The sequence below is a fragment of the Pseudochaenichthys georgianus genome, unplaced genomic scaffold (assembly GCF_902827115.2).
Source record: "Pseudochaenichthys georgianus unplaced genomic scaffold, fPseGeo1.2 scaffold_1719_arrow_ctg1, whole genome shotgun sequence".
Classification (NCBI taxonomy): Eukaryota; Metazoa; Chordata; class Actinopteri; order Perciformes; family Channichthyidae; genus Pseudochaenichthys; species Pseudochaenichthys georgianus.
The window spans coordinates 12,576-28,428 of record NW_027262507.1 but is presented as its reverse complement, the minus strand read 5'-3'; the positions used below and the strand labels follow the sequence as shown (position 1 = coordinate 28,428).

Genomic DNA, 15,853 nt, shown 5'->3' with positions numbered 1-15,853 from the left:
AACTTGGAGAGGGTCCGAGTCCGACCCTTGTCAATTAACTACAGGGGTCCCTCAGGGCTCTGTTCTTGGTCCCCTCCTCTTCTCCCTGTACACAAACTCGCTCGGATCTGTCATTAGCCCGCATGGTTTTTCATACCACTGCTACGCTGACGACACCCAATTAATTCTGTCCTTTCCCAGCTCAGAGACCCAGGTCGTCGCACGCATCTCTGCTTGTTTAGCTGACATCTCTCAGTGGATGTCCGCTCATCATCTCAAGCTCAACCTTGACAAAACTGAACTGCTTTTCCTCCCGGGAAAAGATTGTCCCACTCTTGACCTAACAATCAACATCGGCACCTCTGTTGTTTCCCCGACTCAGACTGCAAGGAATCAGGGTGTGATCCTAGATAACAATCTGTCCTTCACTGCAAACATCGCTGCTACAACCCGTTGCTGCAGATACACGCTCTACAACATCAGGAAGATACGGCCCCAGCTGACCCAGAAAGCGACCCAGCTTCTGGTCCAGGCTTTCTTCACCTCACGCCTAGACTACTGCAACTCCCTCCTGGCTGGTCTACCTGCATGTGCCATCCAACCTCTGCAGCTCATCCAGAATGCAGCGGCTCGTCTGGTCTTCAACCTTCCTAAATGTTCCCACACCACGCCGCTCCTCCGCTCCCTTCATTGTCTTCCGGTATCTGCTAGAATTCACTTCAAAACACTGGTACTTGCGTACCATGCTGCAAATGGATCTGGCCTTTCCTACATCCAGGACATGGTTAAACTGTACACCCCAGCGCGTGCTCTATGCTCTGCATCAGCCAAACGACTCGCTGCACCCTCGCTGCGAGGGGGACCCAAGTTCCCATCAGCAAAAACACGTGGGTTTGCTATCCTGGCTCCAAAATGGTGGAATGAGCTCCCCATTGACAGCAGATAGCTTACACACCTTCCGGCGCAGACTGAAATCTCATCTCTTTCGACTCCACTTCGAGCGATAGAATTACTAACAAAGAACTGCTAACAGAGCACTTATATACTAATAAAGGACTGGCTTATCTATAGCCAGTTGAATAGCACTTGAAATACTTGGCTCTATGAAACCTGATGTACTTATATGATTCTGTTTTCTTCAAGGTTGTGTCTTCCTGGTCGAATGCACTTATTGTAAGTCGCTTTGGATAAAAGCGTCAGCTAAATGCAATGTAATGTAATGTTTTAATTTAGCAACAACACTCAAAAAAATGATTCAAGCCCTTCTTAGACTTGACACATTAAAAATGGTTTCACTTTACTTAAATATTTTTATTTAAGAAATAAACCTAAGTATAGTTCATTAGTGTAACACAAATTACATTAATCAATTCACTTATTAAATGTATTTAAGACAGAGCAACTCAAAATGAATTGTTTTCATTGGGGACCGCCCCTTTGCACACCCCCTTTGCGCATGCGCAACATCCGTTCTGTCATTTGCCGCCTTTTGTCTGACACTGACTGGAAACTGACTGGGAAAACTGACGGTGGAAAGTCTATTATTTGGTAAGTATTTGTTTTTTCTAGTAGTTTAGAATGTTCCCTGTTTCCAAGTAATGCCTTTTCATAATATCGACAAGAATATTTGAAACCACCGTGTTATATTTTGCTCCGTTTTTAGTTGGGTCTAAACAGCAAGCTAGCTAGCTTGCTAGATATAGTTAGCATTGAATACTGGATAGTAGAGATCATTAGATTATATTACATTAGATTTAACGTTATTGTCATTGAACACAGTACACCGAAATTCAGTATAAATTCAACCAAAAAATGAAAAGAGTGATTAAAGTACATGAGGTAAAGCGGCAAGCTCGCTAGCCAGATAACTGGTTTGTTAGCTAGCTTGCTATATACGGTTAGCATTGAACACTGGATAATGGAGATCATTAGATTATATCACATTAGATTTAACGTTATTGTCATTGAACACTGTACACCGAAATTCAGTTTAAATTCAACCAAAAAATGCAAAGAGTAATTCAAGTGAATGCATGCAGCCCAGCAAGGGCAAATCATAAAGCTCAGCAGGTCTGTCCATCTCTCTCCTGGCCTTAGTGCAGGCAGGCAGAGGAGGACAGGCGGAGCCACTCGTTTCTGTAGGAGTGCAGTTGAGTTTAGTTTTTCAATCACAATATCAGCCTTCATCTCTAATAAAAAATAAAATTGCTAGCTAGTTAATGGTAAAGTTTATTTTAATGCCCTATAGCTTATTGTAGAAACGTATGGGTAAGGAGTCCTGCTTTAGGACACACAAGTTGGTATTCAACAAAAACAAATATTCATGTTTTATTTAAATCATTAAGTAATAATAATTTGATATGCTTTATCAATATATGTCCATTATACGCAATTTAACTGTTGCTTTATAAAATTCTACTAGACTCTTAATTTAAAAGTGTGATCTGTTATCTTTTTTTTGGGTTGAGCAATCTTAGGCAATTATGTGTTGTCTGTGAAAATTCAAATATATAAGCATTTTAATCACACCTCTAATATATTTATATTGTCTTTTGCAGTTTGATCAGCATTAACAAGCACCTTGGGGCAACCTCTTATTTATGGTAAGTACACGGCTACTTTCACAATACTTGCCCAAGCTGATCTGTTTTTGAGGATCACAACATCACCACTTCAATCAAAGTTCATGTGGCAGCTGGACCACTTCTCAGACAAGCTCTTGAAGATCTTCAAGACCAAAGGAGGACTGAAGGGGCACAAAATCAAGGAAGCCCTTGCAATATCAGATTCGGTTAGTATAAATGCATAGAACATCGTTTTTCACTGTATTGTTTTTGTCCATGCTCATATCAACACATTTAATAAATTGTCTGCTTTTATAGTGTGTTTAAGGCAATAGCTTATTGTAGAAATGTAGCCTATGGGTAAGGAGTCCTGCTTTAGGACACACAACAGATACAGCCCTCTACTTTGTAGACTACCTGCTCTGTTGCACATGCATTGTGCTTAATTGTCTTTGATGTATCGCCCCTGCTTTAGTTTGAAAACATCCACATCAAGAGCGGGTGCATCCAGCGAAGCATCGCGATCTACCTCAATGAGGATCCAGACTCTTTTTTTAAGGAGTATTAGGTATGTTTATCACTATGTTTTCAATGTAGTGGTTAACAGTGTTACCCACAATTATAACCACCATTACTTACATTTATAATAAGACAATTCTATGGCACACAACCCTATCCCTGCTTACATCTGTGTTATCACAAATCATAAATACATGCAGAAATATATAAATCTATACATTAATATAGGAATGTATATATGTAAGAATGAATAAATACAGAAATAAATTAAAAATAATAAATAGATACAGAAGTAATTTCATCAGGCAAGTGTTAAAATAAATATAGAAAAAAGTGAATTAATACATTTATACAGGTATAAATACATCTATAAATTAACATAGGAATACAATTGATAAATACAGATATAAATAAAAGCAAATGTGAATTAAAACATGAATATATCTGGAAATAAATACAAATAATAAATGAATGCTGAAATAAATATTTACATTTATATATATCTATAAATGAATAAATAAATATGGACATGAATACATATGTAAGAACTTATAAATAATTAAATAAATACATAAATAAAATAATAAATAAATGCTGAAATACAGAAATATATTAATCAATAGATTCATGTTTAAAAAGGTATGTGAATGCAGCAATTAATAAATTGTTAAAGGAATAATTACATAATCCCATAAATCAAGGAAATAAATTATTAAAGAATAAATAATCAAATATATATCGAAATAAGTAGGTAAATGCATAAGTAACTACTGAAATAACAACAAATTACATGATTAAGTAGAGATGTAAACAAATAACTAAATACCTGAATGAATAAATAAGATAAAGTTGATAATCAAACGGAACATACAGGAATATATCTTTATAACTTAATTATGTAAACATTTTCTTACAAGCTTAATTTAGTTCTGTGTTAGAGGTCCTAACCTTAACCCTCTGGTATCACTCTGGACATTTTTGTCCAAATTGGTAATTTTTCACGTCAGATTTGGCTATAATGATTTTGTGTTTTTTCTAGATATTTTTGGGAATTTCAATTTTTCTAATCGGTCTCGAATACACTGTACAAATTACCCTAATTGTCCTTTTAAAAAATGTTCCCAGTGTGTGGGGGAAAAATATTTAAAATATAATATTTTTATCATATAATTTTATCATTCAAGTTTTTGAAAGTGGACAAATAGGGTAGTACATTTGAGTGATACCCATAGACTGTATATATAAATGGACGTAGGGTCCGTGACGTCACCCATAGGATTCTGCAGAGTTGCCGTGAAGCCCTTAGTAGGCGGAGTCGGCCACTAACGGCTCGACAGTGACGTCAGAGTCTAACTCCCGCCTGCTCCAAATAAGGGCAAAAAGGCGGTGCTGAGGCGGAGCCGAGGTGGGACAGGGCGGGACCTGCTGCCACCGAGCGTGACGTTCCAGACCTAGCTCAGGCTAAGAAGCTAAGCTAACATGCTCTATTAAGTATTAAGCTAACAACCTATGCTAACAACCCAGCTTGCGGTCACTGCTCCTCGTTCCCGGCATATTCTGAAGGTAAGATACCCTGTAACTTTACAAAACTTATCCTTTTGATTTAAAGGTTCTTGAACCTACACTATACAATTGTTTTGTAAGTGCTTCACCGTTTTTCTAATATAAATGTCATTTGTAACTAAACTTTGTAAACTAGCAGAGATATGGCCAGTATTGCGTGAATTAAATGTGATTAATTAAATATGACTGTAGAAAAAGAAAGGTGCTTTTATATTGATTAAAACATTTTTATTTATTTCAGAATTAAGAAAAAAGAAGATCCACGCCAAACTGCACAACCTGTAAGTTGATGGTCCTGGCTTACTTTACAGGACTTCAGATGGTTGACATTACACACAAACATACTATACATATACATGTATGCACAATTGTAGATAAACAGCACACAGTATATAAATATATATATATATAAACTGTGTGCTGTTAATCTGTTTTTTGTGGTTTTGCTCTCTTGTTACTTTTAACCATACAGGTGTGATTTCATAGTTATTTTGTATGTTATTGTCAAAGGAACAAAATGAGCAACCCTTTATTTGATATTCCTCATGATCTGAAGCATTTGTTACTCATTTATTTTCCTCCCATAGTGACTGTATGGATAATCGGGAGCTATGTCCGGCGTGGAGCCCAGAGAGCTACAGAGACCATCAGCAGCAACCTTGGCCTCGACCTGAGGGTGTGCTGGTTGGGGTGGACTGCGCTGGAGAGGTGTCCTCCCTTTCTTTTCCTACTCCCCGCGAGGAAGAGCAGTCCCGGATGTCCTCCTCATCCACTGTGGCGGCAATGACTTGGGGGATGTGCCCAGTGTTCAGTTGCTGAACCAGATGAAGGAGGACCTGGACCAGCTTCACCATCGGCACCCTGGCTTGAAGATCATGCTCTCCCAGAGGCGCCGGTGGAGGGTGTTATGGAAATCTAGGGCCCAAACACAGCTGGAGAGTACAAGTCAAATGATCAAAACAAATAAATGGTGAATCAAGCAAAGCTGTCTTTTGGTTATTTATTTGAAGCTTCAAATACACGACATAATAATATATTGTCACCGGTCGGACAGAGTATGGAAAAAGTCTGCCCGAGAGTGCGCAGAACAATGAAAAAGCAGAGATTATATAAGGAAAGAGTGGGAATATTATAACTCCCCTGTTCACACGGGGAGATTGTTATGAGACACTGTCTGGCCTTGCAGATAGCATAACGGAACTTTGTGTGACTGTGTATGAGTCTCCCAGTCTGCTGAAACAGCTGTGGCCTTGCAGAGACTGGGAAACTCATAAGAGAATATAATAGAATAATAATGGTAAAAGCACAACAAGAGGAAATAAGAAGCATTTGGTTTAAACATATGAAAGATATAATAAGGATAATAATAAAGACAAAAAAAAAAAAAATGTCCACTACATTCTCCCCTTTTGATCATACTTGATCAATAGAAAAAATCAAATGATAGGATAGACTGATATAACACATCAATGAATACACTCCATCGCTGGTTTAAGTAAACACATCACAAATATATCATAGAAAACTGGCTGTTTTTGTGGAGGACAGACTCCAATATAATGTAAGCATAAAAGAGGAGATACACACATGATTATATTGATGAATCTGAATCAGACTCTTCTGATTCTAGCTGATCTATCTCACTGTGGCGCAAAGGATTGTCTTGTAATGGAATAGTAGTATACTGAACGAAAGCTGAGGACACCATGCTAGAAACGCATTTCTTCAGTATTGGGATAATCAAACGGGGACAACTGATTAATAGGCCAAAAATGATCGCCAGGGGTGTAACTATACTAGCCAGCCATGCTTTCCACCCGCCTGATGTAAGCCAGGCCCACCAGTCCCAGCCACCTGCGTTGGATATGTCATCAGCTTTCATGTCAGCTAACAGGTTGTTAAGATGCAGCACGGTGTCAGTGATGTTCTTGGTGGCGTCGGGAATGTAAGTGCAACAGGAGTCACCGATCACATGACACAGGCCACCCTTTGAGGCGAACAAAAGGTCAAGAGCGAATTGGTGCTGCATGAGCATGTTCCTAGAGGCTATTATGAATGGGGTCAATGCCTGGAAGCCTTGCGTCGTTTCGTAAGTGAGATTCTCTAGCCGGACGTGTAAGGTATCTATTTTATGGGCATTGTTTACTGTACCCCACCATGGGAACAGGCCACCCATGAATTTAGCTCCAGCGGACGTCATATCTCTTTTTACCTTGTGGTGGTCGGGGTGTTGGAACTCTGGGTAATGATGTGTCGTGTGCATTAAGGACGTGAGTACAGTGACTGCTGGATTCAAATCCACTAGAGTGCATGTACCTATCCAGAGGGGAGCCAGAACTTGATAGAGCTTGTCGCCGCACAACCAAACGTAATCTTCTGGCGCGCTAAACCCAGCATCACTGGGCCACGCCAGTTGGAGGGAAATATGTTTAACATCAGGGAATGCTACGTTAGAAAGGATTCTTTCAGGGGCACCCGATATGTGACAATACGAGATTTTGTAAGCACCGTCACCGCATGTGTTCCGTAGGATGCGAGTACAACCAGTAGTAGTGCCTAGGAAAAAATAAGGTGGTGTAAGAGACGTTTTGTGGTAAACTCTCTGGATGCAGAGGTTGTGTTTCATCCCTCTCAAATGACTGGGGTGCACATGGCTGACGGGTTGGTACTTTGCGTATGTGGTGTCAAGCGTGGATGCACGCAAAGAGGAGTTAGACCGATTACTGCATGGCGGGGGAAGCTGCCTAGCATAACGCCACTCGGTTACGCTGTCTTCACCCTTGATGGGCCTTGTCAGAGCCATAAACGCACAGAGGTGTTCAACCTGGGTCAGAGAGCGCGGACGAACTGGCACGGACACTGATGAGTCCTGGGGGAAAAGGGTGCATGCATAACATGACCCATGTTGTCCTGCGGCCTGCAAGAATGATCTCGGAGTGTGCCACCAGACGTTACCGGTGATCCCATTACTGGTCTGACCCACATCAATGTTGCTATGGTCGTTATACGCCTATGTATAGATTAAATGTAGATGTACCTATGGATGTCAACAGTGGCGTCAAAGGTTGCTTACGTTTTTCCGGGTCTGAGTTTTGGGCGCGATGTCTATGTAAAATGTGCCACACGGGTCGGCGCTGGATACATACATACAGACAACAAAATAAAATAAATGTGGTTCGCCCTGCTTTCCCCATGTACCTCTTAGATACCTCGATTTTGGCTAACATGCTGTGTGCTGAAATGGATACATAAAATATAGGACTAGTCCTAACACAACTATCATAGCAAGTATGCAGAGGAACCATTCTATGATTGTCCAGGCTCTCCAGTAGCATTCACATTGCTCACGGTTGCGTTGTCGTCTCTCCAGGCGAGCCCTCATCACGAGGGGGAAATGTTCCATGGAGTGTGTGAGTGTATTCTCTCGGTCTATTTCGTGACACGGACCGTCAGACTTCGCACACCGATAACACAAACGAGGAACCAGAGAGCATATGGAACCGCTCAGCTGGCACTCGCTCGTGACACCTTGTGTGTAGTGTGTTTTGGTGTATGTAGTGCAAGTGTGGTGCTGGTGGTGACTAGGACACGTCACTTGCTGTCATCTCTGTTGGTAACTTGGACACGTCACTTGTTGTCATCTGTTGGTGACTTGGACACGTCACTTGTTGTCATCTGTTGGTGACTTGGACATGTCACTTGTTGTCATCTGTTGGTGACTTGGACATGTCACTTGTTGTCATCTGTTTCTATCGTTTCTCCTTTCCTGTGACCACGACCTTGCAGTGGCTGGCGTGGACCCATGTAGCTCTCTCGGCGACCTTGACCGCTGTCTGGGTGACGAGAAGCACCTGGTAGGGACCTTGCCAACGATTGGATTTCCAGCTCTTTCTCCGGAAATCCTTGACCAGCACGAAGTCGCCCAGTTGAAGGCGGTGAAGCGGACCAGTGGCAGTCGCTAAAGTGGATGATAGGTTAACACAATATGACAACATAGCATCCTCACACAAAGTTGTGGAGGGAAGAGGACATCCTGGAGCCTTGAGTCCAATCTGTGGAGGAGCCCCAAAAAGGATTTCAAATGGGCTGAGTTGACTCAGTGTTCTTTTCCGCATCCGCATGTACATCAGCACAATGGGCAGAGCTTGTGTCCATGACAGACCTGTGTCTGCACAGCATTTTGTTAGTTTGTAGAACTGGTCTACCAGAATTTTGCATAATGCAGATTAGGCATGCTTCACAGTGCTTTTGAGCTGTTACTGTGAACCCCCTTGTGAACCACTCCTGATTTATAGACTCTAACATCCCCCCTTTTGACACATGATCCCACCCATGTGTCAACTTAGCGAAATGAGGGGAAAAATGTCTGGGAAGACATGGATTGGAATTTGGGCCAACCCAAAAACAGCCCCAGCAGCCTTCCATTGAGCCTTCTCAACTGGCGTAGCTAGCTGCTGCATAGAAGTCAGTGATGACATTTTGTCAGTGAAGGAGGAGACAGGGATTTTAACAAATGAGTGTGCGTGAGGTGCGAGAGGAATCAGGGCAGCTGCCTTTGCGGCTGAGTCAGCAGACGCATTTCCTAGGGAAACTGGGTCTGTACTGCTTGCGTGTGCGGCACAACCTCAGATGGGCGCAACCTCAGATGGGCGCAGAATGGCGTCTAGTAAGCCTGCAACCAGTACATGGTTAAGTACTGGTTTGCCATCAGATTTAAGAAATTGTCTACACTTCCAAATAGCCCCAAAATCGTGTACTACCCCGAAAGCATATCGTGAGTCAGTGTAAATAGTCACGGTTTTGCCTTCTGCAAACGTGCAGGCTTCAGTTAGTGCGATGAGCTCTGCTGCCTGTGCTGAGAGGTGACATGGAAGCGGTCCAGAACGGAGTACAGCAGAATCTGAAACAACAGAAAAACCCACCCGATTAGTGCCCCCTTGGTCGCGAGAGGCAGACCCATCAACATACAAAATGAGGTCAGCGTTGGTCAGAGGAACGTCTTTTAAGTCCAAACAATAAAAAAAAAAAAACCCTGTCTGTCTGTTAAGTCCGGTCTAGGTGTGCACACCATGGAAAGTACGTCAACCGTCTTCAGGCAATGTTCAAACTAAATGAAGTCTCTCCTTTTGAAACATCATGTGTTGAAATAAACACCTGCAGTTCAAAAATAAAAAATGAATTGCCTAATATTTTTGTTGTGGAATCAATTAATTTCTTTCTTTAAAGGCAAAAACATGAAAAAGCTTAAGAGAAAAACCCTATTGAATACAATATTATTTGGAGCAACTTAATCTATAAATAGTTGTCAACTTAAAAACATGTGTTCATGTTCAACATGTGGTAATTAAGTACATACAATTTAAGATTATATTTAAATAATACGGTTAAACAAGTTGGAACTTTGGAGTAATCAACTTAAAAACTTGTGTTTATGCTACCAATTATTAAGTAAGTGGTAATTGACAACACCTCTGATTGCAGAGGAAAAGCCTTCTCCCCTTTCTCAAATAACTTTGTTGCTTTAACAACATTTCAATAGAAGTTGTCTTAACTCAATAACCATCGATGCAACCTATTGCCTTGATTTTCTTTGTTAAGCCAAGGCATTTGTTGTTAGAGTGTACGTAGACTGGGCCTCCCATATAACCTGGCTGAGCCGATATAAAAACCAATCAGCAAATAACTTTTCAATACATTATTGATTACTATTTTTGAGGTCCTTTTTAGGTTGGAAGTGAACATAAGTCATAGGTACATGGTGTACTTTTCCTTCACTACATGTATGTAATACCTTTAGTTACTTCACAGATGTGGATGAATGATGTGAAATATAATCAAGTGTTAAATCAGACTTTAGTTCCACCTGGAGTGAATCCACAAGCTACCCTGCAGAATACAAAGCCATTCAAACTAGCTGCACCTTCACCAGCTTTGAGAACACTTTCATGATCAATCATTATAAAACATATCATATATATTATTCTGAAATGGACCAATCTGCACAACGACTACTTTTACTGTCTTTACTTTCACTATATTCTGATAATACTTTCCTACTTTTACTTGAGGAACATTTTGAATGCAGGACTGTTACTGTAACACTCTGGTACTTATACTTTTACTCAAGTACAATATCTGAGTACTTATTCCACTTCTGGTAGTATATTAGTCTGAATTGTAGCTACAAAATCACACAGAGCTGCATAAAAATAGAATAATATGTACACGTGTGTACAATGATTTGTAGGTAATTTTGATTACTCAAGACACCTCACTTATACATCTTCAAAGTATTGGCTTTCAGAATATTAAACTTGTTTCGGCAAATTCAGATGATAAATACAACTTTGAAGCTTGTAACGGCATAATTACAAGCAGAGAACGGACTAATGTAACGTCACAGCAAGCATAACAACAGCCGTGTGTTATGAACACATACGCAAGAATGACATCATCTGTTGCTTAGTGACCTTTTTAACATTTAGTCTTAACACAAACGTGTGAATGTGTAAGGTTTACCATTATATTCAAATGTGAACAAAAATTGACTGTCTTTGTGTACCGGAACACTGAAAAAAAACATTTGAGACATCTATGGCAGTAAATATGTTGCAGAGGCTGGAACTTTTGGAGTAATCAGATAAGGATTCCGGACGAGCGTGCATGCACAGCTGCATTTACATCGTAAATCCTGGACAAATCTCCACTCGTCAGGAGGTTTGTCTCTTTTTGACAGGAAACACTGGAATCGTTACACGGAATAATGACCCCTTGTTTAAGCAGAGAGGTAAACACTGGCCATCAACAGTTTCACGTTTCAATGGGTACGGTACATGAACGTGGACATTAACCCTACGTCATATCTGTGAGCTGCCCAGAGTGAGTATGGCACATCTGAAAGCGCGGCAGGAAGCTCAGAGATATGAGAATTACCTTATCCTCAACCAACAGCAATGTGCGCAGAACGGCTACGTTCGTGCACATTTTCCTTTGATACACGTCACGTGACATAGAGTACATGACATATTCTGTGTGTGTAGGTGTCTAATCAGTGACTGACTCCCAATCTTTAACGATTGGACCCAAATCCCTCCATCTATCAGTGGGGCCCCCTGGCTAGTGAAATGTGTGGACCGCCCCTGGGATTTGACACAGCTGGTTGTGTCTTGTGTGTGTGTGTGTGTGTGTGTGTGTGTGTCTAACAGAGACACGTCACCCAGCGAATTCCAATACATTTTTAAATATGAGCTCATCATTCACACATTCTAACAGTAAAACTCTCATCATAGCATTTACACGGATCTTTCAACCACGTTAGCAGTACAATGCAAAATGAGAAGTTTACACACAGCAGGTGGAAAACCACGTTGATCAGTCAAACGCAACAACTCCTGAAAATCAGGATATGTCAGCAGCCCATTGATACACATTCACCAGTTCTTTATCATCAAATGACACTTTTTTGAACCATCGTAGGAGATGGCTGTCGGACTTTAAGACCCTCATTTGTGGAAAAATGAGGTCCAAGCCGAACCAGAGAATCAGATCTCTGCCCAGTAAATGTATTGGGCAGACAGATGATAAAAGAACTGTTTTTTACTGATGTGGGAAATGGATTACTGTCAACACCGTTATCTCCACTCTGAAGTGGTACAGAAACTTCTCCTTTTCATAAACCCAGCACATGAATAAATCTATCACTAAATTTGCATTCAGGCAAATCTGCCCTTTTTTTTTTTTTACCACAGAATGTGTAGCCCCAGAATCAACCAAAAATGTGTGGGACATTTCTTAATGCAAACATTCACTGTCATATTTCAAATATGTACCCTTTTTAACCACAGGCATGTCTTCTACTTCTTCTAATTTCTCAATTGTGTGTGTGTGTGTGTGTGTGTGTGTGTGTGTGTGTGTGTGTGTGTGTGTGTGTGTGTGTGTGTGTGTGTGTGTGTGTGTGTGTGTGTGTGTGTGTGTGTGTGTGTGTGTGTGTGTGTGTGTGTGTGTGTGTGTGTGTGTGTGTGTGTGTGTGTGTGTGTGTGTGTGTGTGTGTGTGTGTGTGTGTGTGTGTGTGTGTGTGTGTGTGTGTGTGTGTGTGTGTGTGTGTGTGTGTGTCACTTCCCTGGTTTGATGCTGCTGGCTGAATTTCCATCTCGCTCGATTGGGCCCCTTCCTTGCTGTCCCCCTCTGCTTCCACTCCAGTGTTCTGTGAGCAGTCCCATAATCCAATGTTCAACACTTCCACACTTGGAAACATCTTTCTTCAAATGAACGTCTTGCTTCTTGTCCTCTGCCTCTGAAAACCTCCTCTGCCTCTCCCTCGGTATTGTGAGCGGCCAGCATTTTGTTTAGCTTGCGCTGTGTCTGTGAGTCCGTTGAGAAAGGCATTAGTGAGGTTTGTTTCCCAAACACCTGCTTGGTCTCCTAGGGCATCGGGTTTGTTTATCCCGCTGTTGTCGAGCTTGGAGTTGACGCTGACTGCATGGCTGGGGCTTGTAGTGGAGGTGGTTGAGGTGTTCCAACCAGATTGCCAGGGTTGTACGCCGGAGGAGGGAAGGGATACCCAGTCGAGGAGAGGTCATTCAGGCCTGCAATGGAAGGACACAGAGATGTCTGGGGTTTACATGTCTTTTGGAAATAATGTATTTCTTTTCTTCACATTCATTTTCAACCTTAATATTTTATTTAATCCCCAAGGCCAACTGCCTTTTTTTTACTCCCCAGTATTATAAACACTTTCTATGAGTGTCCAGTCTCTCTAAGTCTTTTACTTTAATTTTACTCTTCTTCTTCATTCCATCTTCACACTCTTGTAATTTATCCCTTAGGTTTTTGATTTTTAATTTACTCAAAGAACCTCCCTTAGGAAATCCGAACATTTCCGTCCATATTTAATTTAGCCAGACTTTCTTCACCATATTTTGCTCGCATGACATCAACTATCGGACCCTCAGGAGGCTGTACATACCCCCCCCCCTGCTTTGCCCCCATAGCAAAGTCTTTTAAAGTGTCACCAAAACACTCCGTGTCACCAAAACACTCCTTAAAGTGTCACCAAAACACTCCGTGTCACCAAAACACTATTTTTCATCCGTCGATGCTAGATATGCCAAATATCTGTTTTCGAGCAGTCCCTCTCCTGATGTCATGGAGTTTTAATTACGTTTAACTTTAAACAATTTAGACTTTGCACATCTCACCGAGTATTGAAAGCCCTTTGAGTTCGTTGGATCTCGTGAAGTCAATCGGTTCCACCCCTCGCGCTGGTCCCCTCGTCCCGTACGTTTTATGTCGGGGTAGAGGAGGATCCAAGATCCCGGAGCTAGCAGCCACCAGCGTCCAGAGGTTTCCCCGATCAAACATACAGAGATCCTGCCGACAACGCCATTTGTTATGGAAATCTAGGGCCCAAACACAGCTGGAGAGTACAAGTCAAATGATCAAAACAAATAAATGGTGAATCAAGCAAAGCTGTCTTTTGGTTATTTATTTGAAGCTTCAAATACACGACATAATAATATATTGTCACCGGTCGGACAGAGTATGGAAAATCTGCCCGAGAGTGCGCAGAACAATGAAAAAGCAGAGATTATATAAGGAAAGAGTGGGAATATTATAACTCCCCTGTTCACACGGGGAGATTGTTATGAGACACCGTCTGGCCTTGCAGATAGCATAACGGAACTTTGTGTGACTGTGTATGAGTCTCCCAGTCTGCTGAAACAGCTGTGGCCTTGCAGAGACTGGGAAACTCATAAGAGAATATAATAGAATAATAATGGTAAAAGCACAACAAGAGGAAATAAGAAGCATTTGGTTTAAACATATGAAAGATATAATAAGGATAATAATAAGGATGATAATAATACAAATTTCCACTACAAGGGCTGGTGCAAATCCTGTCAAAATTGACAAGGCCCGGAAGTTTGTTAACAGTGTTATGGCTACTTTTGTTCATAGCCTAAATGGTGCCATTGTTGACCACTCCAACATTAGACATGACAGTCCTGAGCTGTTTTTGCGAGATGGAGTTCATTTCACCCCTAGGGGAAATGATATTTTTTTTAAGTCACCAGCCAATTGCCTGAAAGACCACCTCCAAAGACTGTGAACTGCTAAAATGTCAGTATCACTGTCTTTGGATTTGGCCTTTAGAGTATGTATTCTAAGGCCCTTGCTAAGCCCAGACTGTCATGGCTAATGTTGAGTTAGATATTACATCTGTAGCCATAACACTGTTAACATGGCTGCTCTTCCTCTTCCCCACATCCCACCCACCCCTCTTCCCCCATTGGACTCTGCAGCTCTCCAGGCCCATGCTGGGCATGGCTGTCTGTCAAACCTTTTATTTTGTATTTGTTATGATGTTTTTTGTTATTTGATTTGTTAAAATAATTATGTATTTATGTAAATATTGAAAATAAATTACATTCATATTTTCACTTCTTTTGTCTACTGCTTACTGAAAATGTTAGCTATCACATCCAAATGGGACTATCAAATGAAAGGATAAGCTTACCATACTATACAGAAAACATTACAAATTAAGGCTCAAATCTTTTCCCAAGCCGGAGCAGTCTGAAAAGAGTCCCAAGTTTAAAAACACAAATCTTGACAATGAACACTACATTTATCATGACAATGCAAACAACAGGAAGGTCTCCCCTAGTCCCATGTATGTTGGCATCAACGTCATAAGCATACCATAGAATGTAATTATGAAGTGAAATACCCACAATCCCTACAGGGTCGTAACGTCACAGAAGATAATACCTTTTAGAGAGTTTTGTTCAGTATGCAGATAAATATTTGTTTTACAATAGAAACATTTTTCTCCATAAATGTTCCCACATGTTGTGAGCATCAACTTTAAATCTTTTGTCAACAAATAAAAAACATCTTAATTTCCTTTAGGACAACATTTTGTTTATAACACCACTACATTAACAATAAGCATAGGCAAATGATAACTGTCAACATTTAAGATTGTGCTTTTACTATTTATTTAATCAGATCTATTTACATTGAAAATGTGATAAAGCCACATTGAAAGTTACATCTTGCATTTTATGAAAAGTAAAGGTTTCGAATCATTTTATGACTTAAGTACACGAGAAGATAAATTAAAGATGTGCAACAACTGTATCAGTAATTAAAATGATATAACTTATGTACAGGGTTGGGAGGGCTACTTGCCAAAAACACAACCAGTAACTTCATGTGAGTATCAA

At 40.8% G+C, this 15,853-nt stretch overlaps 1 long non-coding RNA gene across 1 annotated transcript; it reads left to right on the top strand.

Annotated features, from left to right (window-relative positions):
- Positions 1-4,372: 4,372 nt before the first annotated feature.
- LOC139433289 (uncharacterized) lies at positions 4,373-5,519 on the top strand. The gene is made up of 3 exons (XR_011642828.1): positions 4,373-4,625; positions 4,867-4,906; positions 5,213-5,519. It is a non-coding gene; the product is annotated as an uncharacterized lncRNA (long non-coding RNA).
- Positions 5,520-15,853: the final 10,334 nt, after the last annotated feature.